The sequence below is a fragment of the Gymnoscopelus braueri genome (genome assembly GCF_963280865.1).
Source record: "Gymnoscopelus braueri genome assembly, chromosome: 11".
Lineage (NCBI taxonomy): Eukaryota > Metazoa > Chordata > Actinopteri > Myctophiformes > Myctophidae > Gymnoscopelus > Gymnoscopelus braueri.
In genome coordinates this window covers 42,590,674-42,618,650 of record NC_137613.1, presented here as the reverse complement: position 1 = coordinate 42,618,650, position 27,977 = coordinate 42,590,674, and the positions used below count along the sequence as shown (strand labels likewise).

The 27,977-nt window shown below is 40.3% G+C and overlaps 1 pseudogene across 1 annotated transcript; it reads right to left on the bottom strand.

Annotated features, from left to right (window-relative positions):
• Positions 1-13,519: 13,519 nt before the first annotated feature.
• On the bottom strand, positions 13,520-27,108 carry LOC308095648 (serine/threonine-protein kinase PLK1-like; annotated as a pseudogene). Its single transcript has 10 exons — positions 27,067-27,108; positions 24,904-25,042; positions 24,021-24,187; positions 23,372-23,582; positions 23,120-23,162; positions 22,287-22,402; positions 21,142-21,219; positions 20,743-20,897; positions 19,547-19,711; positions 13,520-13,707 (listed from the first exon to the last, which is right to left on the bottom strand). The product of its transcript is annotated as a serine/threonine-protein kinase PLK1-like (transcript).
• Between the last annotated feature and the right edge of the window lie 869 nt (positions 27,109-27,977).

Below are 27,977 nucleotides of genomic sequence, written 5' to 3'. Positions count from 1 at the left end.
ATGTCACGGCTGAAACCGAGCGTTATTTAAATAACACGCCCTTAAATATTCTCAAAACGCCCCGATTTTACGAAGATTGAAGAACCAGAATACGACCCAGAATAAGACATCATCATGAAAAGCCAATAAGAAAGAGTTTCCTCCGCTCGCCTCGCCACACACGCACACGCCCCTCTCTCTCTCACACACACACACGCACACACACACACACGCCCGCCCAGCTGTGTTTTTCATGTAATCCGTACCGTAGCGGTACAATCTTTGTCACGTAGGCTTGTAGCCTACATGAATGACATATTATGATACCAATCACATCGCCATGAATGGAATACGTTTGTATATTAATTTATTTAACCCATACCGAGCGGTGCACGTTCGAGTCACACTAAAATAAAGCCATCATGTAGGCTATTCCCATTGAGACTAGGACCGTCGGACGGGCGAGTCCCGTCCCGCTCCGCATTAATGAGAGATAGCCTGGAGAGAACATTAATGGATGAAGGCTGGTGTGTGTTGGACCATGGTCCATGGGTTAAATGTCTGATCTCCCGGTGGCCATGAAAATATAACAGCAGCGCCGCTGCACCGGTCTAAACTCCCGAAAGTGCCCTCACAGAAGCGCTGTATATTTTGAAAATAGCAGATCTACAAGCTCACAACGCGTCGCGATGAGACGCTGGCTTGTGAGCTTGTAGATCTGCTATTTTCAATGCAGCCAGATCTACAATCTTATCTGAATGACTGTTAAAGCAGTTTGTTTAAATTACTTTATAAAATGTTATATTTTCACAGGGATTATTTATTAGTGTAGATATACATTTATGAGTGGATTATGTGTCCAGATGCCTCTCAGACAGTCAGACAATGGTGCTCCGCAGGTCTAGGATGGAATAAACGGGCGCAGCCAAAGTCAACAACTGGTCCCGATTTCAGCGTACCGTAGGATGAAGCCCACGTCAGGATATATTGATAAATGCCGAAAGGTGCGGTGATCTCGCCGTACGCCCATTATTTGGGCTGCACCGCGTTTATAAATGAGGGCCACTCTGTCTTCCTGTCTTCTTTTGCTACTGTCTTTGTCTTCTTCACACATACGCATCCCACATGTAACTGGAACAGATAAGGGATTTAGTAGTCCATTCTACAACTGACTTAGGTGCGCCTACTGAGTAAAATCCTGTGTTAATTTAAAGATGAATTAAAATGAGAGTGTACAAATAGAACCTTACAGGTCCATGTTGTTACATTTGTACAGTCTTGGAGTTACAAATGGATACACTGAGGATTTGACTGTCTAAAAGCATTTCTGACAGGGCTGATGAGTGTAACCCAGAAATACTAGCTTATACCCTTTACACTTCGTTGACCAGGGTCCACCAGGGATCAAATCTTTTCGCCAAAACCAGCCAATGTACAAGCTGGTTTGCTTATTGGTTTCCTCATGCATCGCGTTGTAACAAGATGCCCAGAATATGGACTCTAGGGTTCGAGTGGTTAATACATTGTTAAATCACAGGTTTACATGTTCTACTCAAGTGCCTTTATATATGGCTTTACTGACTTTTTTTCTTTCTTTTTTGTTGAAATAGATTGAGATGGCTCAGAAGTTGTTGAATTCAGACCTGGCAGAGTTCATAGGGAAGATTGCCCAGCAGTGCGTCATGACAACGTAGGTACACAAACATCCACCCCCCATTTATTTATGGGGGGTGGGTGTTCTAGTTTTTATTTTGTAAAATTTGATATTGGTCGTTTTATAATGTGGGTAATTAATGGATTGATTAAAAATGCAGTGACATTGGCTCAGCCATTTAGTACACAAACCATATGCTCCTTGTGAGTGGGAGGACCGGGGTTCAAATCCGACCCGTCTTTTCTCGGATGCCTTCCCTCCCTCTGGCCTTTGTTTCCTGACCATCTACACTGACCTATCTAAAACAAGGCATAATGCAAAAGCGCTCGGGTGGCGCAGTGGTAAAGTCACTGCCCACCACCAGGTTGTGGGTTCGAGTAACTTAAAATGTAAACGCTCAAAGTTATATTACAACCACAATCCACACAGCACTGTTACATGCATTATCTTCTGTCTTTTTATTTTCAAGGGCCCCAGTTTGATATGCATTAGAGTCCTCAGTATTAATGGAACTCTGACAGTGTACAAATGGAACCGAATGGATGCACCCTCGAACACCCCTGGGGTCTCCCACACCCCACGTTGCAAACCAGTGCTGTGTGACCTGTGGAAGCAGATTTGAATGAGTGCTATAATCACTTGCCTTATATAGGATGATTTGGTGTGCAAATATAGTTAGACGGTTTAGAGCTCTCAATATTAACACAACTGTACAGAGTCTAAAATATTGTGTTAATATTGTTCTTTAGGACAACAGTGCAGCTGCACTGTAATCATTTTCCCATCTGGATGAGCAGACAGTGAATTCCACCATACCATTCAAATTCAGGCAGTAGTCTAGAGGTGAGGCTGATCATACATTGACATTTCAACCGTGGCGTTGAATAGAATCCTAAAATTAGTTGAATTCATGACTTCTTGGGGTCAGTTTTGGATAAGCCATTCACACATTTGACACGCCCCGTCTCAGAACCATTACAGATGCCTGCGGATTTAACTTCTGCTAGCCCCAAACTAGGAGCTGCATAGGGTCATAAACCTTTGCATCTGTGCTGGCACCCAGACGTATGACAGAGCCACAGCGTGAGACATTTACACTGAAAAGTTTTGAGTATTGTTCAGTACCTGAGGTTCACGTTGAAAAGCCCATTTTCATTGCACTAGTTTGCCATTATCCAACCAGAAGATCTCACAGAACCTAGTGGCTGTCACTCTGGGTGTTTGCTACATTTTTAGTGACTGGTTTATAAATACAATGGAAGGCTGCAAGTGTCACTTATTTAATATTTTATGTTAATCACATTGTTCTGGTGGTGATACAATTGTGATCAAATATTTTGAATAGTTAATTGAATATATTTGTATTTGGTTTCTTTTGTATGAACTCATTCATATTTTTTCCTGAAATGCTTATGCGAATACGTTTCAGAATGGAGTGTCTAGTCATTTTATGATATAGTAGTCATTACGGTCAGCAGTGAATATTCATGATGGTTTTCACAGTGTGAGTTGAGGTTTGCTTAAACAGGAATTGAGTTGCTAGTTTTGATACTAGCATAGGTCTACTATCTGAGATGATCCTCTATTTTAATTAAGCCCAGATAAGCAAAATAAACTTAAATATTTTGAGGATAAATATACTTTTTGAGCATAAATATACTAAATGCCAAATTGATTTAACTTCAAATAATGTCTAACAACAATTGACCCAATTACTCCACATAGAATCTTAAACAGAAAGGCAAAAGCAAAAAAGTACATTATTCTTCTGTTTATTTATTTTTTTTCATTTGAAAACAAACATCGTGTTTGAAAAATGTGCTGCACCTTGAGTTGGCAGTATAAAAAGGGGTTCCAAACAGTAAAAGAATAAGCACTTGATTATTTCAGATTTTTATGAAGGGGTAGCCCCTTGAGATGCAGCATCACATTTTCAAGGGGTCCCATAAAAACATGAACAGACATAGATAGATACATACAATACAAGTATACAGATACATTCATAAACTGATAGCTAGCTCACCCTCTCCCACCCATCACCACCATCAGCTGTTAAACAGAAGAGAAAGAAGGGTACAGTACAAATACATCAGTGTATATATCCCTACCAGTACAGTCAATTTAGAAGCGTAAACGACTTGTATCAAGATATAAATATAGGGAAGTCCTGAAGCGACAAAATGGATCTAGGAGATAGAGGACGATCATTCCAATCAGATGGAGCTTTGTAGCAGAATGACCTTCGGCCAACTTCTTAAAAGATTTGTGGGTAAATAAAGTAAGTGGACATCTAAAGCAGTAGTATAATGTTGCAGTTTTAGAATTACAACTTTGCCATACTGTTTGCAGTGTACATTTCATGGTACTGGTTTGATGCAGTATCATATAGTATATACACATACTGTGTATGCATAGTACACACATGCAGTTCACAACTAGAGCGGTTAGCGCGCGTTGGTTTAAACATAAAGAAAGCTCACTCACTAGACAAAATGAAACGCATATACCCCTCTGGATACGAGAAAAAGAAAAAGAGAAAACGTCAGACGGAGCTGAGACAACAGCAGTCAGGTAATTAAATACAACTGTAACAGTTTACTTGTCTTGCAATTGCAATAATGTGGTTGTTGTTGTTGTTATGTGCTGCACTGTGAAGCCAGTGAGCCATGCTGTTGTTGCTGTGTTTGTAGCCAGCGTGCAATTGCCTTTGTCAGGTTAGAACAGTCTGTCAGCTATAGTCTGCTAAGTTGCAGTGGCAATGTGGTGGTTGTTGTTGTTGTTAAGTGTTGTACTGTGTGAGCCAGCAAGCCATGCTGCTTCTGCTCCTCCTGCTGTCGTTTGTTTTGTAATCTGATATCTCTCTCATATAACGTGGTGCCTCTGGGTCTGCCTCACTGAGGGTAAAAGCAGCAGCAGTGTCTGTATACCTGCCATTTCATCTTCTAAGTTTTAGTTTGGCAAATATATCCTGAAATCATTTCATGATATATTTACCAAACTAAAACTTAGAAGATATTATCAGCAGGGAGGAAATTATATTTATAGTTGGGGTGGTGCATAGTAAAGTGAAGTGCAAGTGAACACTGAAGAAAAATACACAAAATAACAGAACAACTTTGACCAAAACATGACAATATCATAACCTTTTCTTTTCTTTTTTAACACTATCAGGCAGACCCATGCTAGGTTTAGTTGAAAGTTGAATGCACTGATGCAAAATGGAAAGTTATACAATGACATTGACTAAATAGCTATTGATGAAATATCAAAACATTTTGGGCATACTGGGAAATATATGGATGCACAACATTATCTATATCTATCTGTCTATCTGTCTATCTGTCTAACATGTACTCAAGTACTGTACTAGAGTATAATTTTAAGGTATTTTTATTGAGTAATCAGGGGCACCCAATCGAAAAAATAAGAATTAAACAACATAACCCTAACCCCGAATTAAAGTAACAAAAAAACGAAAATAAAGTACCCAAATCCACGAAATTAACCGCAAATTTCTTTTTTAAAATAACATAACCCTAATCTAACCCTAACCCTAAACCCGAAATAAAGTAACAAAAAAAAACAATATAAAGTACCCAAATCCGCGAAATTAACCGTCTAGTTGTCTAATATAATCCACAAAATACATTAGTATAAACCCATTTTGTTTGAATATTTTAGGCAGAAATTGTTTTTTGTGATAATAAATTGGTAAAATCAGGCAAAAATATGAATTAAATAACATAAACCTAAAACCAAAATAAAGAAACCAAAAACCGCGAAAAAAACGAACCCAATCCGCCCAGAACCGCAAAAAAAACGAACCCAATCCGCCCAGAACCGCAAAAAAAAACGAACCCAATCCGCCCAGAACCGCAAATATTTATGTGTGTGTTTAAGGAACGGTTGGGTCCATTTTGCTCACAGACTCACGGACCAACGGGCAGTGGTGTAAAGTAACTAAGTACATTTACACGAGTACTTCCACTTCCTCTTTTTTGGAGAAGGAGGGGGCAGAGGAAATCTTTAAAATTACTTGTGTAGGGCAAACAATGAAGGAGTAATGGTCTCTTAAGGAACTGGTGGTGGCCATCTTGGAAATCTGACCTTTCTAGTGATCAGATTTCTGTACATTTTTGATATGTCATTAAGTACACCTGATAATAAACCATTGAGAAACCTTTTGTTCAAATTATTTTTTGGGTCAAACCATATTTTCTTTTCCCCGCCTAGCGTATCAGAGGCCCTATCAGAGGCACATAAGATCCTGGAGGACCACGTGGCGGCCATGCACGGACAAGTCGCGGCCGTGGAGGGACGAATGACAGCCCTGGAGGAGCCGCGTCCCCCCGTGGCGTGGAGTACACTTGGAATTCCGAACTTTTACTTGTAACAGAGTATTGCTACATTGTTTTTCTATCAAAAGTCAATAGAAGAAGAAGAATAGGTGCGTACGCAGAAATCTGAATGAGGACTGAGTAAAAAATATGAGACAAATAAGGCAGAGGCCATTATTTCATTCAAGCAGTCAGATAGGGCTTTCACATCCATCTGAATTCATCCTCTCCCAGTATTCTTACCAATTAAAATGTTTTCTGGCTGCTCTCTAGAGAGGAGCTCTGGTAAATGTGTTAATATAAATTGGCAATAAATAGGCACCTGTACTGAACTGATTAGAGCTGATTAGCACCACACCTGAACTGATAGCCTACTCCATTTGTTGGCTGAGAGGCATGCTGGAGCTTCGTTTTAGTAGTTATTTTGGTTTCCTTTGTGCTTTCCTGTTTCCTTTTGATACATGATGCATTTCTGAGTAAGTATTGGTTATTTTTTTTATTATTCGCTCAATATCCCTATATTTCACACTAACAAACTGTGTGACTGTTTTACCCCTAGTAGCTGCATATGTGGTGAGAACCTCTAACTGGAAGGAACACAATCCGGCGAACATCACGACGAAAATTAGGCATCCGACGCCCGAAACGAAAATCCAAGATGTCTCAACAACATCAATAAGACGGTAGGCGAACTAGCTAGCATGGTATGACACTGAAGGATGTAATGTGCAGGTGTAACGTTAGATCTGTAAGGTGTACAGACAGTATATTGTAATGGAAATTCTGTGATTAAATGCGGAGTTGGATCATGGTAAAAGCTTTTAAGAGTATTAGTTTGCCTGCGTCTCCCTGTCAGTTATCCACACAACCATGTATGGTTAATGTAAAGTTGAACATGAAACTAACCGAGTCATTTATGTAGACCTAATTTATTATGACTACCTGCTATTGAAACGGTTGTATTTAAAGAGCACTTTGTCTTCTCTGACTATTTGGAGTTTCTTCCTGGAGGCTGAAACCTTGAGGGTCAAACGTGCCAATAGAGAAACAGCGCTTTAGTGACATAGTAAAAACATACCCTCCCCCTCATTATCATAACACAACAGGTGTGGGCATGAGGAGGAGGAGGGACTAGGACAGGTGGGTGGTGCTAAGGTGGTGGAGGAGGTGCTAAGGTGAGAACCAGGTATACTTAATGAACTGGAGGCGTGTCCACATAAAACATAATTTTAACAATTTCTGTACACTTTTTTGAAAAAAATCTTCCTCCTAGTATAACCATAATACCTGATGATTATGTTTTAGGGGGGGGGGGGGAAATCACTGAAAATCACGGCACCCCGTCTTTAAACGAGCCCTTTTTACCAACCAGTCTGAAAATCTGCTTGTATAGCCATGATCTGATTTCATTTTCTTAAATCGTTCAATAATATTTCCTGATTTGTTCACTGAGACAATAGATGTTTGGGCATACACTGTACATCTTCAGCAGGTTTTGCTTATAATTTACATATCTGGTGTGTTTTCTGTGTAGGTGGCCAATATGGATGCAGATCTCAGTCTTAGAAATATCATCATTGGTCCAGTGAAGCTGCAGGATTTTATTACGGTAAGGATTAAACAAGCCAAAACACAAGTGGCCAAGCTGCAATTGCTGGTCTTTGAAACAGGGATAGGTTTATTCACCGACAATGACGATCAGCTGTTTGAAGACTTTGCCAATGTAAGGATTAAACAAACAGCCAAAACACAACAATCTACACAGTAAAATCTTGGGTGTTAATTTGAACTCCAACTCAGAGTTAGAAAACTGGGGGGTTTACATTTCAGCAAGGATGACAATTGAGCAATCAATTGTTCTGATGAGGAGAGATAAATAATGATTTTTTTTTTGTATAATATGCATTTCTCAGTTGAATGTTCACATCAAAATCTTGTTTTACATGAAAGAAATACACAAGACGTAGGGTATTTTTTGCCACACTACATTAATGTCCTCAGGTCAGAACAATGGGATTCATGTTGAAAATCTTCTGTTTGCCTTTAAAGGAGCTACACCGTGAATTTAAAAAATATATTTGATATTTAATATCATATGGCGTATGTCCCTCAAACCTTTTTCAAAAGGTTTGAGCCTAAATCACTCAGATATACTCATCCCAAGTCAATTGTCTCTGGCTTATACAGCACTTTCAGCTGCAATACCAAAACGTCCTCTTGGGCAGGGGGGGGCTACTGAGCAATTCTGTTAATACAAAATTCTGTTAATAAAAAAATATATAAAAAAAAAAAAAAAGAAATGGAAAAATTCTGCATAAAAAGAAGCATCTAAGAAAAATACAAAATCGAAAAAAAAACACTTTGAACATTTTTGAACAATTCCACCAAGTGTTTGAGGTGCCTGTTTCACCCACTTCCGGGGGGCGGAGCCAAAATCCGAGCCCGAAGTATTTGTTCGTAGACCCCCACTTAGGGGGGGTAGAAAAAGTTTCGGAGCGATTCGGGCACTTTTCATTTAACATTGGGTTTGCCATCAAAAATGTTTATGACCTCATAAACATTGCCATTCTGAGATCGCCTGTTCAGACACGCCCATTCTGGAAATCCATGAAATGAGAAGGAATGACTGAATTTAAAAAAAAGTGATTTTCATGGTGTAGACCCTTTAAGCAGTTAAAATGCTTATGGTACTACATAATTATGAATCTATTAATGGTATGTAAAACAATTACATTCTAAAGTGTGAACCCTAAAGTAATCACTCTGTCCTGTCACATATTTTATCATAATTCTTCTTGTGATGCCCTTTCTGAATGTGTATTTGCAGGCAACACTGGTTGGATCAGAGTTGAGCGACCTGATTGGTGAAGCTACTTGCTCAGCCGACGGCTCCACCAATCAGAGCTCTTCTCTAGCGTACCTCCCAGATAATCAGCTGAAAGTAGAAGATATGAACTCATTGCTGCCAAGTGCTAATCAGACCGAGACGTTAGTACAGATCACGACGCCCGAAAAATACACGCCCGAAAAATACAAGATCAAGATGGCGCTTCTGCTTCGTTTTATGGGTTTGACCGATGACTTGGTGGATGAATGTTGGCTGACGTGGCTGGACCTCGACACTAAGGGACTCCTGGTGAACCATGGCTAGAAGCAAGCCTAAATAAGCAAGTAACACTTTATAAAAAAGCCCAAAAAACCGCAACCCGCGACTTTACAGAAAAAGAAGACCAAAGTCGCTTATAATACGCCGACATGGCAACACTGAGTTGAGCTCTTATCTCACAGAAGAAGAAAGAAACGTATCTCACAGATGACTAGCTGAAAGTATTTTGAACGCATTGCTGCTAATCAGTCCAAGTCGAAAACGAAAACTAGGCATCCGACACTGGCGACACAGCCAAGATCTAAGATGTTTCCAAGATCTACGATGGGGTGGTATACTTGGTTATCTGATCAAGAACAAAAATTTGAAGAATGTGTTCTTACATACTACCACCTCCGCGCTGATGGAGTCCCTATCAATGTAAGTGACGGCTGTTCAAAGTTTTCAAATAATTGTAGTGTAGTAAAAGTACAATATTTGCCTCTGAGATGTAGTGGAGTAGAAGTAAAAGTATAGACAAAAAAAAATTCCAAGATCTAAGATGTTTCCTTTTCAACAGCAGAATTTTCCTCCCTTTTGGTAAAGAAGAAGCGGAGGATGAAATTTGGATAACATACCATAACCTTTGTGCTATACCTGGACTCCGTGTTCTCGATGTAAGTGACGGCAGTTCGAGCAGGTAAACACCAGTGGTGGAAAGTAACTAACTAAGTACATTTACTTAAGTACTGTACTTAAGTAAAATGTTGAGGTGTTTGTACTTTACTTGAGTATTTCCATTTTCCAATACTTTTACTTCTACTCCACTACATCTCAGAGGCAAATATTGTACTTTTACTCCACTACGAGTATTTGAAAACTTTAGTTACTAGTTACTTTGCAGATGGTATTGGTATCAAAATGTACTTAAAGTACCAAAAGTAAAAGTACTAAAATCGATACAGAAATACTTTTAACCCTTTATTTGTATTAAAAAATAGAAATAAAAGGTAATACAAATTAAAAGTATTAAACAAAGATCCAGGGTTAGGGTTAAAGACTCCTCATTAATAAGGGTTAATGAGGAGACATTTCCTTCTCATTTCCGGAGAAGGAAATGAGGGGATGTGGATGGTAGCATTGGGGAAAGCCTTGGTGGCTTGTTGGTGCATGGTTTTGAGTGAGTGATTGAGGGTTTGGGAGGTACCCCTTTCCCTATTATTCAATCCATATGAGACTACCATGGTCACTGATGGGTATGGGTGGGGTAGTTTTTGGAGAATGGCCGTAGCATGGCACAGTGCGGGCCCCGGGTAGGTATCCACCTGCACTCTCTGATCCTTGATGCTGGGTAGCCATTTATTATTAGAGTCTCCCATGAGTAGGACAGGGCGTGTAGGGTTCAGGGACCAGGAGGATTTATTATCATTGTGGTGGTGAGTATAAGAGGGGGCCAAGATGTTCCAGGCCAAGGCCCTGGTCTCATCAGTTAAGTACATTACCCCTAGTTAGGGCCTATTTCGTAAAGGATGGGTATAGTATGTAAGGTCAATAGGTCAAGGCCTATTTATTCTTTCTTAAATCTTCTTTAATACCATCCTACATCTGGTTTCTTCTAATGGTGAGACTTTGCACATAATGAGATCTATCTGTCACTAAACCTGTCTCTTGTTCTTTAGAAGAGGACGACGATACCAGTGACGAAAGCCTGACGAGCCTGCACTGGCTCCAGGACTTCTCCACCCTCGGTGCCAACGGCAGAGGCCCCCAGCCAGGCGGAGGTCCCGGCTGGGACCCTCGCTGTCCAGTCACCGTCGGCCATTGGGTTTGTCTGTGGCGGCTTTGTCCCCTCTGGCCGGGGACATGGGGTCCATGGGTATTCCCCTGACCCCGGTCATGCCCACACCAGCGGCTTGCAGCCGGGCCCAGCAGAGCCTCCCAGGCGTCGTGACGCACGGCCACTACCCCGGTGGGGTGGGCTACAACACAAACGCCCATGAGAGGCCACACTACTCCTGTCCCACGCTGATCTGCATGGCCATACAGGCCAGCGAGAAGAGAAAGCTCATACTGGCCTCTATTTACGAGTGGTTCAGTGAAAACTTCTTTCTGCCGCTGCGCCAAAACCAAGTCCTGGCAGAGCACCAACCCTGTCTCTTGTTCTTTAGAAGAGGACGACGATACCAGTGGCGAAGACAATGAGGAAGCCACTCAACTTGCTTAATTCATGTATACAGTATATGTCCCTTAACCCCTATCTAAAATGTTTTGTGCCAGGGACTCTCATATCAAATCCAAAAACCAAAAATATTTCAAAATGTGTACTCGAGTACAAAATGATTGGATCAAAATGTAACCAAAAACATTTAAGTTTGAATTCCGGACGTGTACTTGTAACAGAGTATTGCTACATTGCTACGTTTTTCTATCAAAAGTCAATAAAAATGATAAACATGTTCAAACAATGTCATCTAACAATGTAATCTAAAATGTTTTGTGCCAGGGACTCATGTCAAATTTGTTACCAAAAATATTGAATTCCGGACGTGTACTTGTAACAGAGTATTGCTACATGTCAATAAAAATGATAAATGTGTTTTTTTTGTTATGTACAATATGTTCATGCACAATGACATCCAGCGGTAGTGAACACTTGACTGCCAATGCAATTTTATATTTGTAGCGATCAAACTAGGAGAGAGAACTAAATATTTAAGCCAATTTTACTACAGCAGTTAAGTGGTCAGATTATGTTCTGTTATATTAACATCATGAATTGTGCTTAAAACATGAATGCTGGTATACCAATCTGTATTTTAACAATGGCCTCTAAGAAGCAGGTCCAGTGCAAGACTTTCACATTAAAAACCAGAGCCATTAGAAATTATGCAGTGGGACAAATCGATAGAGGGGTGGATTTGCTGATTTAAAACCAAATTTGCCTGTAGTAGGCTTCTTTGACAGAATGAATGAATGTCATTTTTAAACTTGTACAGTGCAGATGTAAGAATCTTTCATTTTATCTTTATTCTTAACTTATCTACTGTATGTTTCACGCTTACTGCTATTGCTGCCCCAACTAACACCTGAACTTCACCATGGGGATCAATAAAGGCATATCGTTGTTGTCGGGCAGAACCCTCTTATCTCCATAATTTAACTTTGTTTTCTCACAAAATAACACCCTACTTGATCATACTACAGCGTCACACAAAAGCATCAAAGGTAGCAGCTCCACAAGCTCGAAACGTGACGCGACACGTTTCGAGCTTATAGATCTGCTACTTTTGCTACCTTTTGATTTGAATCCTGGTAAAGTAACAGTTTTGGACATATGAGGTTTACACCCGACAGAGACGATATCCTACTGTATCTTGTCCTAACAATACTAAAGTTAATTCGCACAAATGCAGAATAGATTTTCAACCCATTTGTCAAGTGTTAATCTGATTTTGGCTTTAATAAAAAGAAAATAAGAATCATAACAATAAAACATCCCGTGTTCACATATTGTTACTTGGGGCAATAAATGTCTTGTAAATAAAAGTTGTTCTAGTACTGAAAGTGTGGCTAGGATCCTTTATCTTATTCCAGCAAGCCAAGACTAGACAACATATAACACCACACGAAAATGGGCACCCGAGTCCCCGCTCTATTTTTCTCACTCGTAGCCTACTGTTTCCCACATGTACTGTAACATATCATTTATTTTTTGTATTGTCATGTTATATTTATATAAATTTTCATTCATTTTGTCTCCATTATAACTATATTTTGTATATACCTATTTTGAAGGTTGTTACATTATCTAATACCTTTCATATTTATCTTGATGTAGCTGCCAGAATTGTATTGAAAATGTATATCCTGTTTCTTTTGTATGAAATCATATTCTTTTGCCATTATCCCCAAAAGATCTCCTGTTGCTGCATTAGCATGGTACTGTAAGACTTTAAAATGACTTCTCTCATGAAGCAAATAAATGTAAAAAGCAGCACTTCTATAAAAGGCTTACACAAGTAAATGACTTTGGAGTATCATTCTCAGAATATAATGAGTGGGTCAAATCATTAGATTTCATATAATTTTGTGATTCTCTCTCTTTCATACCTCCTCCTCCTCCTCTGTATCCGTCCCAGGATTGTAGTTTCCATAAATCCATAAAAAAAATCAAAAATCACAACTAGTCCATACCCGGTCGACGCATCCGTGGGGGGATATGTGCACATGATCTGACAACCCGGGAGGCAGTAGTCCCATAGCTGGGCAGCCCCGTAACCATGGCGACATTCTTTTACACAAAACGCTAATTAACAGCTGAGATTTGGTGATATCGAAAAACGGTTGCGTTCAGATGGTAATGGTCAATGGCTGTGTGCAATTTCAGATCAAGTGCTCCAGGAGAACAGGGCATACAGTTTTGGGCTCACCACCACCGCAGAGGTTTCTCAAATTGTAGGAGGATTATAGGAGGATGTTCTGGACATAGACTACAAAGCCATGAATCACCTCGCAATATGTAATGTTAATCACATCATTCTCCTTCAGAAGAGGGTTTTTCATGTCATCTGGGAGGCTGTAACCATCTGAATCCATGCTGATGTACTGGTCGAAGGTGTAGAAAAACTGACAAGTGTTTGCACCCACTTCTCCTAGTCCCGCGAGAATGGGAGGTCGGGGTTCAATCCCCTGGCCGGGTCATACCAAATACTATAATAATGGGACCCAATGCCTCCCTGCTTAGCATTCAGCATAAAGAGTTGGATTGGGGGTAAGTCCATGTGACATACTAGCATTATGTATAGAGGGTGCACATGTACATCAAGCTGCCTCACACTACAGAAACAGGAGATAGGCTCCTGCCCTATCGGCCACATGGCTACTTAGCCCAAAACTAGGAGCTGCATAGGGTCATAAGCCTTTTCATCTGTGCTGGCACCAATGTAAGGGGATGTATGACAAAAGCCACAGGGTGAGACATTTTACACTGAACAGTTTTGCGAATTGTTCAGTACCTGAGGTTCCTGTTTAAAGCCAATTTTCATTGCGCTAGTTTGCCATAATCAAACCAGTAGACTCCCCCAAAACATGGCAAACCGAACAGATGATCCCGAATCTGGATGGGTCGAGGTGAGGATGTTCTTGATCGACACAGAGTGCTCCCACTGAAGTTTGACTGTCCCGGTCCTTGTCAGTTACATCCCGACACAGAAAGAAACAAATTGACAATGAGAGGACATAATCATACCAGTTAGATAATGCTGTGCAAAACGTACTGTTTATAATGGAAAGCATTTTATAATGTAAACTGCAATGAAAGGAATCATTATTTTATTATACCAGTCTTAAATTATCTGGATCTGTACATTACAAGTACTGGTTGCAAAAGTGTGCAACAAATGCTTTGTAACTTGGCAGACAGATATTAAAAACTGTTTTCAGTTCAAATCAGTTTGGCCATAAGATAGAAGTAAAAGTCTGTGGAACACACTGAATAACTCAGGAAATTAGTGGCAGTCTTCATTATGGCTTAAAATAACTGAACACCTGTAACATTTACAACTAATTAAGTTACTTACGGTCCGGAGCAGGTCTTAAAGAAGGCAGAATGCTCGTTCCCCAAGATGACTGGCAGTCCCTGAAGACAAAGGCACTAGCTGTGTGTTGGCTCTGTGGTCTGGAAGACAGTGGATATAACACTAAGGAATGGATATCAACACGTATTTATAAGATGTTTAATAACTTCCCGACACTTTTTTTTATTGTACATATCCAAGACTGTATAGTACAGGAGAGAAGATTACATTTAAGGGGAGAGTAGAGGAAAGGGGAAGACAGAAGGGTAAAGAATAGAAAAAGAGATCAAACACAAAAAGCACAGGACAGGAGTAAGAGGAGAATGGAGACAGGAGATGAGGAAAAGTAGAGATGAGAATAAAGAAGATTGGAAAGGCAACGGGGAGCAAGAGGAACAGAGAAAGAGGTTAGAGAGGAATAGACTGGTAAAGGCACCCACCTTTGTCTGACATAAAAGCTCAGCAAAATGTTTGATGCCATCAACATTTCTTTTCCAGTTTCCAGTTACCTACAACACAACAAAGCAAAACAAACGAGGAACTTAAATTAAGCTAGTTTATCACAACAATGTGTACGTGTTCTGCATTAAACATATTTAGACAGTCACTTCAATCTGGATACCATTAAGGACATAACTCTGCATTTAGCTAATGTTCCCTTCTAATTAGCCAAGGAATGTTATGGTAGAGAATATCACCTGGGCATTTTAAATTACAAAATTAATTAACCAACAGCCCCTTGACCGAGAACGATTAATGAAGAATTAACAGGTGTTACTTTTAGTTTTTTCAAGAGTTTGGGTGTTTTAAGCCAAATTATTTAAAACAAATTTCCAATTTCTCACCAACAGCCTCTGGAATTCAAACACATGCAACCAAAATAATATTGCGTTTTGTGTGACTGCACAAGTGGATGAGGTGGAATCAGGTGCTCTGTAACAAAAAAATTAAAGCTTGGAGATCGAGGCTAGGTGCTCTGTGAATACAATGTGGTTGCTAATGTTAATTGGTTGAAAATGATGAAAAAGCATTGTTAAAAGGACCATAGATCGAGTTGCAACAGTTCTTTGAGATAGTGTTTCTCAAACTTTTCAGGCTTTGACCCCCTAAAATAATCATGTTTGAACTGGGGACCCCCCACGCTGACAAGCACTTGGAATTGTAGGAGTTGAGACATTAAATTTAGCTGGACTTAATTCCACAGATAAATATTGGTAAAATATTTTCACATTTTGGGTATTTTCGCAAAGCGAGGCGTTGAGCATGTAGATTGGGTATTTTCAAAACAAATTCTATCACTCACAACAAGATTAACAGGATTGATTTATCCTAATAGCCAGCTCAGCACTGCAGCAGTGGGAGGTGGAAAGACTGGTGACGCGAGGTTACAGCAGTGGTGTAAAGTAGCTAAAGTACTGTACTTAATTTTGACATATTTGGAGGTACTTTTACTTTACTGGAGTATTTCCAATTTTCAATACTTTTACTCCACTACATCTCAGAGGCAAATATTGTACTTTTTACTCCACTACAATTATTTGAAAACTTTAGTTACTAGTTACTTAAGTATTACAAAACATACATTAATCGCTTGTAGATACTGATCTACAAGCTTCAAAAGATCTTTGAAACATTTTATGATACCTTGTGAAACAGGACACTCTGCATAATGAGTACTTTTACTTTTGGTACTTACAAGTACATTTTGATGCCAATACTTTTGTACATTTACTCAAGTAGCCTACATTTTGATTACCATTGTAACAGTGTTTCTACATGGCAGTATTGATACTTTTACTTAAGAAAAGAAATGTAGTACTTTTTCCACCACTGCAGAGGAGAGAGGTGAGGTGACCAACAATAAAATCAACTTCTTCACGCAGTCTCAATGAATAAACATGTTTAAAAACCATTGCAGTCCTTTTTGTTGTTACCTAAACATGTTGTCAGATGCATGTACACATGTACAGAAAACATGATGCACACAAACACTACTAAACACACATTACCCAGCTGGCTTGATGATGGTGATTGCTATTGGAAGCAGCTGTATAAGTGCTCCTAAACTAATCTCTCAAGAACAGATTCTGCTAGTAAAAAACAGCAGAGGGCGCTTTTTCCTTATTTATTTGGCGATGGGTTCACAGATTGCTCCTTTGTCAATGCAAATGCATGGATTCTTGGAAAAAAATCCTCAAGACTATGAATCCACGCATTTGCATTGACAAAGCATTGGCAGATTCCGCCCCAGAGGTAAAATAAAAGTGCGGTGGGGCCGTGCCCTAAACTGTGTTTTTCTGAGGCAGTGCAGGCAGAGTAAACCACGCTCCGCCTGATGCTCACAAGGGCTTTGTATTTCTCCCAAGAGAGACACCGTGAAAAACTGAATGCAATGACATAAAACAAATACAATATTTTTTAACACAAGTTATAAACGTCATGAATTGTAAATCGGTCAAGCTGTCATTTTAAATGTCCATTAAATGATCAATGAAATGTCCGTATTGATTAATTGTCCACGTTGCATAAACAATAACAATTATCATTGTACAGACAAACAAAATAAACAGGTGACATACCGTGTGCGCCTTCTGCACAGAATAGCTAGGAGTGTTAAGTTATTTTTATCTTATGTATTTATATTTTGTAGACTCTCCTTAGCATAGACAGAGCTCCTTTCAGCTCTGAAACTCTGTTCTGCCCTGCTCAAACCCAACATGTGAAGTCAATGCTGCTGTGATTGGTGTCACGTGATATCTGCTACAGCAGGCCAGTAGAAGGCACTATATCACCATACTCCATACACATACAATACAGTATATTACCCAAAATAAACAATATTCACAATTTCCATGTTTTCAAAAAAATTATAAATACCACAAAATTCAACCCAACTCTGGGACAGCTACAAGCTGTGCAATATATAATGTGTGCGTGTGTGTGTGCATGGCCTATTAACGTCCTCCAAACTCAATTCATTCACTGAAAGTTTCTTCAGAAAGTGATGTGATTGTGTTTGGTAAAAAAATATAGTTTCCGGGGGAAACGCGTACGACGGAAATGCTGTCCATTCAAGACTTCCTAGACCAGGGGTCTTCAACGTTTTCAGGCCACGGCCCCCCTAGCTGAGAGAGAGATGAATCAGGGACCCTTCTATATTGTATAAAATTGTGTTTAAGATAAACTTTTGCTGCTCTTTTTTCCCTCTACACCTATGACTCTTTGCCAAAAATAGCCGATCTAAAAGCTCACAACGCCTCGCGCTGCGAGGCGTTGTGAGCTTGTAGATCTGCTATTTTTGGCTAAAGTTCTCCTCAGAAAAGGGATGCTAGGGTTCAAGTGGTTAATGTAAAAAAGAATAATCATATAATACAAAGATTTGGCGGACCCCCTGTAGTAACTCTGAGGACCCCCTAGGGCAGCGCTACTCAACCCGCGGCCCGCGGGCCGCATGCGGCCCCAACGCAGCGTCTTTTTTTTTTTTAAGCACAGGATAAAAATATACATTTCCGTTCAAATATATGGGTTGCTAATTTTTTTTTCAAAAACAAACATCAATTGTTACAGGTATAATGCATAGTTTTCTATGCATTTCGGGTTTTTTGGGGTGTTTGACCCCCATTTTTTCCCGGCCGCGCGGCTTTGCCGCGCGCCCAGGGTAGGTGTCCCTTATTTCAATCTCTGGGAGTTGGCAACCATAACCTTGCCATACCTTAGCTTTTGCTGAACTGATGCCACTGGACATACACACAAAATAAACAGGTACAGTGAAAAGAATATGATGTCAAAATGTACATTTTCTTATAACAATAACAATGCGTAGTGTGTGTTACAAAATCGAAAAATCCAAAATAGGACCGTCATTTTTAGCTTGCGGCCCCTTGGACTTTTGGTATTTTGCTGAGTGGCCCCTGAGCCATCTTAAGTTGAGTAGCCCTGCCCTAGGGGTCCCGGACCCCCTGTTGAAGACCCCTGTCCTAGACACTCGCTGCTTTAGGTCGTGACCAGGCTCTTCTCTTCGCAGATGAGTGAGGCTGGGACCGAGGCTAGTAGTTTCCGATAGGCTACTCAAGGCTGGCGGCTGCTGGCTGCTCTGTGGACATAGGGTACTCTTTTTCCATAGTATAAATTGATTGGGAACGGCTAACTACAAGATCTTAAACAAAGCCCTCTCCTACCGACTGGCGAGTGGCGACTGCCCAGACCACCAGTCAGACAGACCATACCCGGCCGGAAACATTACATCACCATGTCAAAACCTATGCATTTCTGACTAATAATGGCAATTCCAATACATATCATTTAGCTTATCCACCAAACATCATGAAGGGGAAAAGTACCTTGTGCAAGTTACAAAGCGCGCAAGCTGTAGGCTTGTAAATACTGTAAAAGTATCAATACTGCAATGTAGAAATACTCTGTCACAATTACAAGAATTCAAAATTGACTTGAGTAAAAGTACAAAAGTATTGGTGTCAAAATGTACTTAAAGTACTAAAGGTAGCCTACTCATTAGTTTTTAGAATGTATTGAAATCCTTGGAAAATAGCTGATCAACAAGCTCACAACGCGTCAACGCGTTCTGATTCAAATCAACAGCCAATGAAGAAAAGGGGGCGGGATCCACATGCAGCGGGTGTTGCATGTAAATAGGAGCGACGGGAAGCAATTTCTCCTTGAGAAATTGCGGCCGCCATTGTTGTGTACTGCTGTTTGCCTCTCGTCGGACTGTTTAGACGAGTTGCACAGCTCTCAGACCGGTAAGCGGCGTGTCCGCTCAGATTCTGAGCGTAAGCTACATCCCGCGCACAAATACCAGGACTCTGGGAACTCAAATTACTCCCAACTAGGAGTGTGTGAAGCCTACACGTGTGTTGTTGGTCTGACATTACTCTTTGGATGCAGTGAAGTTTACCAACCTGGAAGAAGTTAATCTGGACTGTGCCGTTCGACAGGTGCAGCACGATGGCACTCTTGGTCCTGAACCAGTGAGAGAGGTAGGGCAGGCCATGTTGCCATGTTGCTTGAGAAGGTGAAGGTGCTCGCTCATGTAGCTACGGAAGTACTTGAGCAACGTTATCTGCAAGAGAGGCGATAAACAAAGTGATAAGAATTAACAAACATAAAAAAGGAGGCAGTGAGACAGAAAAGTGTAAAGACTTCCACAGATCAAGCTGTAATGCTACGACTCCTATAAGTGTGACTACGCCAAGAGATCAGGATAGCATGAGATCTCAGCTATAAAAGTTGCTCCAAGCATGGAGGAAATGACTCCATACTGGGCGAATACGTGAATGAATTGAACTCCTTTCCCACTGTCAGTAGACGAGTATAAGTGAGTATATAGTGTTGAGCCTAGTGTACTTTCAAGCCAGATCATAATATGGGGTGCATGGGCACACAACTCGCCACAGGAGTCAATAATATCCGGCAATACAAATAAAAGGACTTATCTGATGTTTCATCAAATAAGTGTATGTCTCTCATTCCCACAGACTCACTCCCCGCCACACACTTTACTTGCTGTGGACCCAATAGCAAATTACAAAGTACATTTAAACTCAAGTACAATTTTGAGGTATTCATTACTTTACTGGAGTATTTCCCAGTACTTTTACTCCACTACATCTCAAAGACAAATATTGTACTTTCACTACACTACAATCATTTGAAAACCTTACTAGTTATGTTGTAGATTTTGATTACTACAAAAGATACATTAACCACTTCTACATTTCGGCCATTTGAAAATAGCCGAGCTACAAGCTTGTAGATCTGCTCTTTTCAAAATATTTTTATACATTTTATTTATTTGAAAAAATCTGAAATGGGATATTCTGCATAATGAGTACTTTCAGTACATTTTGTTGCCAATACTTGTACTCAAGTACATTTAGAATTCTGGACTTTCACTTGTAACAGAGTATTTCTATATTGCAGTATTGGTACTTTTACTTAAGTAAAGAAATGTGAGTAATTTTTCCACCACTGCCTTAAATACATCTGGCTCCCTGTTTTTGGCTCCATGCCCACCAATAGCTGAGTTAGTAATATCTTAAATGTTTAATAAAATATATATATGCTGGGTCAGAGACGGAGACAACTATTGACCTTCTTGGTGAGCGTGGCAGGGTACGAGCGTACACTGATGTAGCTCTCTGCATTGGTTTTGTCAATGTACTGCAGGCTTTCTCCATCAGTGTACATCATCAACCGTGTGTAATCGTTGACAAGCACACCCACGCTGTTGTCACACAGCTGGTAGCCTGGAAAAACCCCATCAAAACTTTTAAAATACACCAAGCTAGGAAGAAATGGCAGAAGGCAAGTCTACATAGACACTGCACATTATTGCAGTACTGTAGTCACATCATGCGACTAGTTATTCTACCCCTGCAAACAGTTGCATACAAATTCTCTGTTGCAAGAGGCTTTAACTGATATGATGTGAAGGCAGAATAAAACATTTAGAAAACAAATATTTCCCCAAAATGCAGAAGTGTGCCTTACCTAGCCCGTATTTATCAGAATAGTCGACCCATTTGCTGATCCAGAAGATGGGGATGCACGCGGGGTCTTCTGCCTTTTCTGAAAGTTCACACAAACAAATTGATTGTCAGTGTCAGAGGTGGCTTCAGTAAAAGTAGCGATACCACAATGTATAAAATACTCTGAATCCATTACAAGTAAATGCCTGCATTCAAAAAGTTTGACCAATAAGAAAACTTCTCGAAATTGTTCCGATCTACAAGCTATTGAGCTATTTTGAAATTGACAAAGTATAAACTAGGGCTTAAAGGTAGGTAAGTGATATTTTTTGGTAATTTATTTTTGTTTTGTTAAAAATAAAAAGGTTAAAGTACTATATTCTGATAGTAATTATTGCTACAGAACGTTTGTTCGGTCACAGGGGTCTCTCCAGCTCTTTAGTAAACAGAATATAGTACATTTTCAGGTAGGTGACAACATTTAAGCCAATCAGGAGAGAGCATTGAAAAGGCATTTTCTGTTTAATAAAGAGCTGGAGAGACATGGGAGACTCCTTTTACTGACACTCTATAGCAATGAGTACTATCAGAATATAGAGCTATAACACTTATTTTAACCAAAGTAAATCACTTGCCCTACCTTTAAGTGTTTCCTTTTGTAAATAATTGAAATCCACAAAGTAACTTGTAAGGGTGCGGTCACACCAAACTTTCATTCTGCCTATGCGGCGGATTTTGTCAATGGGAACGGAGTGGTTTGTTGCCATTCGCGGAGTACCGCAGAAAAGAAACTGTTCCCGCTGAAAAGCATTGGCAGAATCTGCCGCATAAGCAGAATTAAAGTTCGGTGTGACCGCACCCCAACTCAAGTTTTTAAATAATTGTAGTGGAATAAAAGTTCCAATATTTTCTTCTGCGATGTAGTGGAGTAGAAATATCAAGTATTGTAAAATACATATACATACTCAAGTAGAGGAAAAGTACCTCAAAACAGTACTTTAGTAAATATACTTCAGTTTCTTTCCACCACTGGTCAGCATTCACAATGTTATCACAATTCACAAAGATAAGTTCAGTGATCAGCTGAGAGACACACGGCCAGTCGCAGCTTGGGGTGGAATCTGAACACAGACATTTGAGAGGACATGACAAAGTGTTTGCTCTCACCTTCACATACGAGGGGCCTCTCGGATGGCTTTGTTGCAAGGAAAGCTGTGATTTGCTGTAACATGTCAGTCAGGTTGCAGTCTGGTCCCTCTGGTACATCCCTGCCCGCAACGTCCCTGAGAATACAGAACCAGAACTCACTTGTAAAAATCAATCTGTACTAGACACTGGGCGCTGTCCAAGAGCCAGTGGAGAAACCCCTCAACATATAGTTGCCGTCAGGCGGAATATTTTAATTTGTGAGTCGTAAATGAATGCCCTACTTTATCATACTACAGCGACACACAAGCTCGAAGCGACGCGTTTTGAGCTTGTAGATCTGCAACTTAAGCCATTTTTGAATCCCAAAAGTAACAGTTTTGAACATGTGACGTTTTCACCTGACAAACTATATTAAAAGCAAAACCCTCCCATCGATGCTGAAAAAAGTCATGTTTATTCTGAAATGGCACATGTTTACCACTCAATATTCAGAACTTATAAAGAATAACACATGGCATATACTGAGAGACTACCCTCTACTACAGCACCATCCCAATCTAGCACATTTAGCACATTATGCTTGAAAGCAATTGCTGTGAGTGTTAGTCAATATAATTATACTTAAAAACCGTTAACCCCCTCATGTAGGAAAAATATCCCATTTCGATGTGTTGTTTCACACCACAGTCAGTAGGTTAGCTCATTACTTTCCTGGTGGTAAGTCTGTTAAGTATGTTGGCAGATGCAGAAACATGAATTATCCTACTAGTCAAGTCATTTTTCTGTTTAGTTTCTTCTCTTGGCTAATCTAGCCTAAAAGTATGCTGTAGTAAAGAACAGTGATGTCTCACCTTGGTGCAGGATCATCCTTCACCTGCACCTTTTCTGAACCTCCTGGAAAAATAAGAAAACATTGGTCAGGACCAACCTTTCTCTAGCACATGAAGGTAGTACTTTGTTTCATGATGTGTTGTTGAGTACAGTTTCTACCATTGAGGAACAAAATACCTTTGTTGTTGAGCGAGGTGAGCGGGTTCGAATCCCGAGCCCCATGACCTTGGATGCGTGTCACTCCCCGTCTCCCTCTACTGTGGTGTGCCGACGTAACCAGGGGATGGTATAGTTGTTCTTCTTGATCCAGTTGTATGTCTCCTTCAGACAGGACGTCTCAAATGGAAGCGAGTGACCAGACGTCCACCTCGAAGCTGTGGCCCTTCTTGCAAAGCACTTCAGGGGCGATGTAGTTGGGTGTTCCACACAAGGTCTTCTTCCTCTCACCATCCAACTCGATCTTAGTTTCCAGGGTTTGGTCCCCTTGTGGAGAGATATAAAGATTCATGTTAGCTTTCATTCAAATAAGCCCATGTTTACAACTTTATTAGTAGTATTGGAAACCATTCATTTTGTGAGTTGGGGTGTGCCATGGTCTGTTAAGATGACAAACAGGCTTGTTGTCATTACGAAAAAAAGATAGGGATCCCTACAGTTCTTTGAACACTGTGCTGGACCAAATATTTAAGTGAAAATAAGGGAATGTCCGCACACAATATATTGCTTTCCCATATTTTGCTTAACCAACAAGAATGTTTTGCCCATACAAGGGCTTCATCAGAAACCCGATGAAGCCCTTGCATGGGTGAAACATTGTTCTTGTTGTTTAAATAAAATATGGGAGAGCAGTATATTGTGTTGTGTCATTAGTTAACAATCTATGTGTGGCCTGGGATGAGTCACAGCATGCAATTAACTTACCTATTTTGACCATCATGTCGTCGCTGAGGAAGATGTTTCCCAGCTTTAGATCTCTATGGATGACTCTGTTGTTGTGGAGACCGGCAGCCGTTCAGCAGCAGCATCATGAAGTAACGTGCCTCTGGTTCAGTCACTGCCTTTCGGCGCTTGTGTAGTTCCGGCAGAGACTGTAAATAGAACACAAGACATTATTATTATAACCCTCAGAGGACAAGGGATTTACAAACCCAATTTTTAAAACAAATCACGATGAAGTTTGTGGTTTGTTTAAGTGAAGCCATTTCACACATAGCCAGTAGGCTTTAAATAAATAAAATACAGTAGGCTAGATCAGGGGTTCTTACAGTGGAGTCCTTAAGGGGGTCCCCAGATAAAATATTTGATAGTTAGGATTAGGAACCAAATGGACCCTTATTGGGCTGCAACTCTGAGAAGTGTCCAGATGGAACCAAATGGATCTGTAAGGGTCCATTTGGTTCCGTCTGTACACTCTCAGAGTTATGGTGGTTCTCAAAGTGGGGTCCGGGGACCCCCCAGGGCCCTATATACACAGCCATTTAGAAAAATAAAGTACTGAAAATTGGAAATAGTCCAGTAGAGTAAAAGTACCTCAAAATTGCACACACAATTGCAGTGGGCTACTTGAGAGTAAATGTCCTTATTTACTTTACACCACTGGATAAAAGTCAGACACACATGATTGATAGTCCTGATCTAGCTGTAGTATACAACCCTCGTAGACGTCTTTATGATTCTGACGTCTTTATGATTCTGACGTCTTCAATCTACAGAATCATAAATACGTCTACGAGGGTTGTATACTACAGCTAGTCCTGATCCAAGGCTATTAAAGATAAAGGCTATAAACAACAAATCTACAAACCCTCCATCTGCAGATCTCCAGGACCACGAACACGAAGTCGTCATCCTCGAAGAAGCCGTTGAAGCCCACGATGTGCGGGTTGTCCAGGGCCAGGGCTCTTGTGGATGGCGTTCTCCGAGGTCATCTTCTCTCTCTGGTGCTGCCAACGAGTTGAAAAAAAGCGTTTAAATCGCCTATCTACTAACTAGGAACTAGATTTTTCAAATAATTGTAGTGGAGTAAAAGTATAATATTTGCCTCTGAGATGTAGTGGAGTAGAAGTAAAAGTATTGAAAATTGGAAATATTCCAGTAAAGTAAAAATACCTCAAAATTGTACAGTACTTGAGTAAATGTACTTAGTTACTTTACACCACTGCAGAGACAGAGGCGAGTCAGGTGACCAACAATAAAAATGGTTTAAAAACCATTACAGTCCATTACCTAAAAATGTGGTCAGATCAGATGTTCACATGTACAGAAAACAAAACATGATGCAACACAAACACTACTAAACACACACTTCCCTCCTTCCCAGGCAGCAGCTGTGCAGCGTGTGTGTGTGTGTGTGTGTGTGTGTGTGTGTGTGTCAGTGTGTGTGTGTGTGTGTGTGTGTGTGTGTGTGTGTGTGTGTGTGAGAGTGCGTGGCATGCAAAAACGAGCTCCAAACTCAATTAATTCACTGAAAGTTTCTTCAGAAAGCGATAGATTGCCAATGCTTACATTCATGGTCAGGTTCCAGTTGGCTACTCCAGTCTGGCTGCTAGCTGCTCTGTGCACATAAGGTACTCTTTTTCCATATTACACATTGATAGGCAACAGCTAACTACAATACCAAAAACAAAGCCCTCTCCTCCTACCCACTACCCAGGCCAGACCGTACCCGGAAACATAACCATCTCTAACATAATGTATAAACATTATGCATTTCTGACTTATAAAGTATTTTAGGATCATTCCAATGCATTATCATTAACTTATCCAGCAAACTTCATGAAGGGGAAAAGTACCTTATGTAAGTTACAAAGCACGCACGCTTTTGGGGCCCTCTACTGTTGACCGGGTCTCTGACTTTTAATAGCAGAACTACAAGGACATGTTGTGAGCTTGTAGGCATTTCCAAAAATGTTTGGCATTTCTGATTTAAAAAATATATATATATATTTCCTTTTTTTCCCTTAAAGAAAAAAAATGAAAATAGTTTTAACAATACTAAAGTTATTTATTTGCGACCCCGACAAATTGGGTGGTCCGTGACACCAAATTGGGGAGCGACCCCACGTTTGGGAAACACTGTTGGACCGAATTGTTTACAATTGAAAATGCCTCAGCGAGCAGCGGACCAATAGGAACAGGGCTCTCGGGCATCCTTCCTCTTCGCGCAGGTGTTCTAATGAAGTGCGTTCAGAACCAGACGTCAGTGCTGTCCAGAGACTCTTTGAGATCAGACGTGCATCACACCAGCTCCACAGAGACACCGTTACTGAGGAACTACTGCTTGTTTTCATCGATCTTTTGTCATTTTAACGTGTATTTTTTGCTTTTTCAACATTTGCTGACACTTCTTTTGGAATTCCAAGTCTTCTTCAGGTTAACCGACTAAGGTAAGCGGTGTTTTAGATTTTCAAAACGCTCTTAATGGCTGTGTTTGTAGTTAATTTACACCTTGAGAGAGGCTGATGTCTACAACAGTTGTGGATCGTTTACGTTTTCCAAAGTTTTTTGGGGGATATACAAGAAGAGTGGGTTGTTAGTTTTTAGTAGCTAGCTAGTTGTTTTAATTTGACTGAATGACGATCGGAAAGCCGTTATCGTTGAAAGCACTCAAGTCATCCTGTCGCTTGTCAAAAAGAACAGAAGATAAGCTTCATAGAACTGTTTTGTTTTTAGGTGAGTTTTGTTTATTTTCAAAACGTTAACGGAATTGGTGGGAATGTCATTTCATATTTGTTGATTAGGCTACAATTCTGTATCCAACGGTCATCCACTGGCTGGATGAAGAGGTTGTTTTGAATTAAATACAATGACGAAAGGCCGCATGTTGTCGTACGAAATCAAGCTAACAACAACTGTTACTCGTTAGCTTGTAGATCTGTTTTTTTGGCAAGCGACACGTTTTAGAGGGGTTTAAGGGGGCTGTGACTGAGTCATGTGTATCAGGCGGCCTCCAACATGGCGGCGTTACGGTGACATTGGTGACCACTGACCAGGAGAAATATGTGACCATCGTGTGGACTGGACTTCACATATTAACGTCGATGTCCGACCGTAAATCGTAGTTGTTTACTCTGTTTATTAACAGAGTTAAACCTAGTGGTGTTTAGGCCACGTATTGCAAGACCTCAAATGTCCGTTTTGTGTAGTCCACAAGACATATTTCTCCAGGTCACCAATTTAAACCATAACGGAGGAGACATGTGTTGGAATCTGTGTTGGGTCTTATTATGAACTGAACTGTACACGTTATAAATGTTTCACTGTCCAGCAGACACACAGACCATACACTCTCCATATCATTCAAATGGAGACTGTACACTCTTATTGGCTTATCAGTGGTTCTCAAACGTTTTCATGTAAAGGACCCCCAAATTAATATGCATTCAAATGCATCTGAAACGATTTTGTGACCCCCATAACTGAAACACTGTGTTTAAATGTTTCCAAATTAGTCCAGATTTCCAAATGTTTAGAACATAGCAGATCTACAAGCTTACAACGCACTGCATCGCTACCCGTTGTGAGCTTGTAGATCTGCTATTTTCTGAATAGATGAAATATAAAATAGAGTTAAAGTGGTTAAACTGATTCTGATGCTATATTAACAAATTGTTGGCCTCTGTTATGTGTTTTCAAATGAGGCCATCATTGTGTTGGTGTTTTTGTCATCTTGTTACAGCTATTCGTGTTTACTGACTCCCCCCTCTCTCTCAATTTCTCTCTCTCCTCACTGCAGTGCAGCCAAGAGGACAGGACACCAGTAGACCAATACATACATACACACACACACACACACACACACACACACACACACACACACACACACACACACACACACACACACACACACACACACACACACACACACACACACACACA